The sequence below is a fragment of the Octopus bimaculoides genome, chromosome 12, assembly GCF_001194135.2.
Source record: "Octopus bimaculoides isolate UCB-OBI-ISO-001 chromosome 12, ASM119413v2, whole genome shotgun sequence".
Taxonomy (NCBI): domain Eukaryota; kingdom Metazoa; phylum Mollusca; class Cephalopoda; order Octopoda; family Octopodidae; genus Octopus; species Octopus bimaculoides.
In genome coordinates this window covers 55,863,059-55,868,524 of record NC_068992.1, presented here as the reverse complement: position 1 = coordinate 55,868,524, position 5,466 = coordinate 55,863,059, and the positions used below count along the sequence as shown (strand labels likewise).

The 5,466-nt window shown below is 37.7% G+C and overlaps 1 long non-coding RNA gene across 1 annotated transcript in view; it reads left to right on the top strand.

Annotated features, from left to right (window-relative positions):
- The window catches only part of LOC106870135 (uncharacterized), a 20,031-nt gene that overhangs the window by 889 nt on the left and 13,676 nt on the right, over positions 1-5,466 (top strand). The gene's annotated exons all lie outside the window — the stretch shown is intronic.

The window sequence follows — 5,466 nt, the reverse complement described above, 5'->3', positions numbered from 1 at the left end:
ACAAAAAAACCCTAAAAAATCCCCGAAACTAAACAAATTTTAGTGGTGGGTACTGTTGCGAATGCCATGATGATGATGGTGATGATAATGATGCAGATGATGGGGGAGGGGGTGCAGTCAGAAATTCTTTAAAAAATTGTAAAAATTCCGACCAAGAACGGAGAATTTCCAATTTCTGTGGGATAGTTATTCTGAAAGTCCACTCCTTTTGGTAATCCTTCGGGATTGGCACACGACGTCATTCGGCTACACAACCTTCTCTCATGACATAAAAAAAAGGCTAGGCTGAAAAAGAGGCTGAATGACGCCGTCTCCTCATACCAAACACACTGGAGACCAATGGCCCCAACCTCCTTTTCTTTATCATCGACTCTGAAAGAATAAAAAGCAAGATAGCAGATGTCGGAGGGGTCTGAAACCAGAATGTGGAGAATCAGAACAAATACTGCTTGGCATTTTATTCAGCGTTCTAACGACTCTGCTAATGCGCCACCTTTGTAAAGATTCCCGTATGGTCATAAGCTACGAGGTGGTGCTGAAAGGTTCCTGGCTTTGGATAAATGAAAATATAGGGGGATCAGTTAATTATGATTTTATTCAACATATTCCTCTCTCAGATCCGTACACTGATTGCAGCGGTCCTTCGGTTTTCCTAAGCCCCGTAAAAGAACTCGGAAGGTTGGACCTCCAGCCAGGCCTTTCGCAAGACCCTTAAACCCAGAAACTTTTCAGTACCCCCTCGTATCTCACTAATGGGTCTTTGCTATTGGATGTAAAAAAAGAAAGTAAAAACTTACAAAATAGGAAATACTCATGTTTATCTAAAATGTGTGGTCTGGTGCCTATGTAGGGGTTAAGGTGGAAGAATGAAAGTGGGATGAGATAGTTTCATCTGAGACAAAAAAAAAAGTCAAATTTGAAACGTTACCTGTAATAGGGAGTGCGTTCAAAACGTATCCGACCTTTGGGCTTGAAAAAAAAAATTGTGCATTTCACAAATTTTATTTAATCGCCCTTAAAATTCTCCTTTTGGTAGTTCACACACTTCTCCCAGCGGATCTGCCGTTGTTGGTAACACCTCTGGAACGCCTTCTCTAGAATGCTATGGACCTCCGTAGTCACTTTTCTCATAATTTCCTATATATATGTATGTGTATGTGTTTGTGTGTCTGTGTTTGTCCCACCAACATCGCTTGACAACCGATGGTGGTGTGTTTACGTCCACGTAACTTAGCGGTTCGGCAAAAAGAGACCGATAAAATAAGAACTGGGCTTATAAAGAATAAGTCCTGGGGTCGATTTTTCTCGACTAAAGGCAGTGCTCCAGCATGGCCGCAGTCAAATGACTGAAACAAGTAAAAGAGTACATACATACATACATACATACATACATACATACATACATATATAAATATACATGCATACACACATACATACATACACATGGCTTTTTACGTTTTGACAGACGGTCTAAGCAGTGGAGAATGTCTTAATTAGGTCCTCGTAGTCTTCTTCCTGCAGCTTCTCTCATGGCTGATTCTTCCTATGTTTGGTGCGTAAGTTCTGCTGCAAAATCTTCAAGCAAGGAAAGTGCTGCAGGTTTGCAGCGTGTTGTCTATCTTTGGCATTTTGCTTCGAGCTGGAAAAAAAAAAAAAAAGAGAAACAAAAAATTTTTACGGAAATTTTGCGGAAACTTTCTCCGAAAGAACGCCATTTATTTTATTTCATTTTAACAAAGGCGAAAATTCCAAATGACAGACAACTATTTTCACTGGAACTCAACGAATCTATTGATTTAGTAGGAATTAAGATCAGACTGTAAGATTTGTGTGCTTATTGATTTACAACAATGATGCTTAGAAGGGACCGTTCAACAGACGATAAAAATACTGGGATATTTATACAGTAACTGTTAAAAGTAGGGGTCTTGGATAACACAGGAAATCTATTGATTTCTTTACATTGGAACGAATCCAGAATTTGAAAGGGGAGTGTATATACCGAATAGATCCGATTACAGTTGTAAGTGCCTGCATAGGCGTAGCCATGATCTAAAGTTTGTGGGAGCGAGCACATAAAAAAAGACGAAGGCGCTGTGACACATACCAAACAGTTTTTAACTCATTTGTTTTATAATACATGAAATATTTCATTAGTTATAATATACGTAAAATTGGAAATCCCAAGCGACAATGTAACCTTCATTTAATTAAGTTATTCTCGGCCTGGGGATTAGCTAAGTTGCGTACTGCTCGTTGAGTAATTATTACATCAGAGGATCAGCTAGCTAGTCAGCACTATACCCGTTCCATCCCCTCAATTTGGATGTTTATATATATATCTATGTTTCAAATTTTGACGCAAAGCCAGCAAGTTTAGGGGAGAGGTTAAGTCGATTACATCGACCCCATTGCTCAACTTTGCTTTCATCCTCGAAAGGCTAGAAGCAAAGTTGACCTCGGTGGAATTTGAACTCAGAACGTAAGGACGGACCAAATATCGCTAAGCATTTTTCTCAGCGTGGTAACGATTCTGCTAGTTCGTTATATATATATATATATATATATGCATATCATCACTTCATTTGATAATACTAACGCTGGTTGTTTTAAAGTGTAGACTAGCAAACTATAACAGGAAATAGCAGTATTGTACTTTACGCATTAAAACTAAATCTTTCCTGCAAATGAGTTATGACAAGTCCGCTGTTTATTATGATGATTTAGCATTCATACAATGCTAATTTGTCTTTGTCATCAATTAGTTCATCCCAAGCCTCGTTGCTATTATAACAAGTCTGATAAGTAATCATTGTCTAAGTCTGTTTATTGCAGTCTCTCTCGCTCTTTCTGTTTGCTGTATCCAGCCAAGTAATACTATAGTATAACTATTATCGCAAACGCCTTTACTACTCTGAACCTTTATTTAACCCCATAGACAAGTCATTCCTCCATTGAGCTCCCAGTCACGCTTCCGAGCATCATTCACGTTAGTGGTTACCATAAAGAAAGGCTGTGAGGTTTGAAAAAAAAAATGGCAGACAAATTTCCCAATTTAATAGAACTAAGACTTTTTTTTAGTCATAATTTTAAGAAATCAGAGGGGCCTATATTTAGAGAAGCATTTCATGGATGCAGACTCTAATTCGTTTTCTCGTTTATAATGAATGGCGGATCAAAACGTTTCACATATATTTTATGTGGTGAAGGACGGCGAGCTGGCAGAACTGTTAGCACGCCGGGAAAAAATACTTGGCGGCATTTCATCCATCCTTTCATGGTTGAGCACTTATTTCATCGGGGTTGATGAAATAAGTACTAGTTGATGCAATCGACTTACCACTTCCCCACGAAATTTCTGGTCTTGTACCAAAATTTGAAACTAATATTTTTTGCCGTGAGGATTAAGTGAGGGTGGTATGTATCAGTTTGAAGATCGCTGGCTCACGTGGTTATCAAGTAGAATCACATGACACAGCAAGTATACCCCGTTCCAAACAAAGCATTATTATAGTGAGAACAAATAGAGTGGCCAACTAGCCGGACAAAATGCTTAGCGGCATTTCTTCCACTTTTATGTTCCTTGTTCGAATGCCGTCGAGGTCGAATTTGTCTTTCATCCATTCGGGGATGATAAAGGAAGTACTCTTTGAGTAGTGGGGTCGATGTAATCGACTTATATCCCTCCACAAAATAGCTGTCCTCGTGTCAAATTTGGAAAGAATTATAGAGAGGACAGATCAGAAACGAAACTTTATATCATCATATATCTTTATATCATCATATATCATCACAAATAAACGGATGCTCAAGCTTATTGCTATACTATGTTGCGCACAGTTGTATAAATAATGTCATATTAGCAATTATGTGATTTAACATGCTTTGACACCTTGCTCTGACACCTACTTCCTACATTGGAGGTGCAATGGCCCAGTGCTTAGGGCAGCGGATTCGCGGTTGTAGGATCGCGGCTTCGATTCCCAGACCGGGCATTGTGAGTGTTTATTGAGGGAAAAACACCTAAAGTTCCAAGAGGCCCCGGCAGGGGATTCGGCTAAAGGTATCCAAGAGGGTATGTTAAAGCGGCCGATGGTTTTAGTCTGCCACCTCAGAAGACTGTGTGGGAATTTGAACTCAGAACACAAAGAGCTGGGACCGATATGCAAGATATCCGGTCTAATGTGTGCGGCATTTTGTCTGATATCCGATTGAGCTTTGAAACCTTGACCATCCAGATATATAAAAAGACGGGATGATTGTGAAAATTACTCGGCAACGAAGGAATACTCAGCTTGTGTGTGTGTGTGTGTGTGTGTGTGTGTGTGCAAATTAGTAACCGGGGTAAAATGAGTAATTCCTGATTTCTTGCCATTTTCTCCCTACTCATTTGAAATCTTTGCATTGAAATTATTGTATCATCTTTGAAGCAACATTTGACTTCCTATTTTCTTTCTGCCTGTTTGAAACCGCTTCTTTGCAAGTGCTGTATCATCTTTGGGAGTGAAAATTGGCCAGCATAGTTGTTGCTGTTGTTGAAGTCGAGAGAGTTTGAAACATATGTTAAAATGAATTCTTTTTTCAAGAGATTTTTCCTCAAATTTCTCCCGATTGTAATTGTTAACAAATTATCTGGATTTTTTTTGGTATTGAACAATCAATATTCTTTTCTCTGTTGGATCTCAAGTCAATTTCTTCCTACACTAATGTCTAATTTGGTAATTTTCAAATTTTAAAAAATGATGTCTAAAATGGTGTAAAATGAGCCATTACTAATTTCAGTAATTTCTTCTCTTTAACTGCATCGTGCGTGAATATAGCGGGAAGAGAGCCACTCTAGCAGATTGTAAAGAAGCTATAGAGAATATTTTATGTTGAGTTTTTATGATTTAGTCGAGTTTCGTTAATTTTATATCATGTGCCACTTTCCCTTGACCCTCTTTCATTTGTCCTAGATTTTAAAACTTTTGCAGCATTTCTGATTTAACGACGGATATTGGTGTGTATGAGTCTTTTTCCAAATATAATTCTGGAGAATTGAAGAGAAAAATTTACCGTATCTTGGCTTACTCAATTTGCCCCACCTAAATTTGTCTTTGATATGCTCATAAAGAACGTGATAATGTTCAGAAATAGGGTTCAGATTATGTTATAATGTTTTGAAATGCATTTAGAGAAGGTCATTGTTTTTGTAAGGTTGTGAACATTTAAAAAAAATATATTTCTTTTCAAAATCAAAAATGCAGTAAAACTCCTCATTGTACCCCACCCCGCTATATATATATATATATATATATATATATATAGGAAGGTTTGGAGGTGATGTACAGGAATTATATATTAGAAAAAATAATAATCAGGTACTAAGATGTCTGGATGGTTGTATATTTACAGATTTTTATTCATATGTCACATGTTTTGTAAATTAGCGCTTTCACCTAGTCTTGTAGGCTTTTCAAATATATA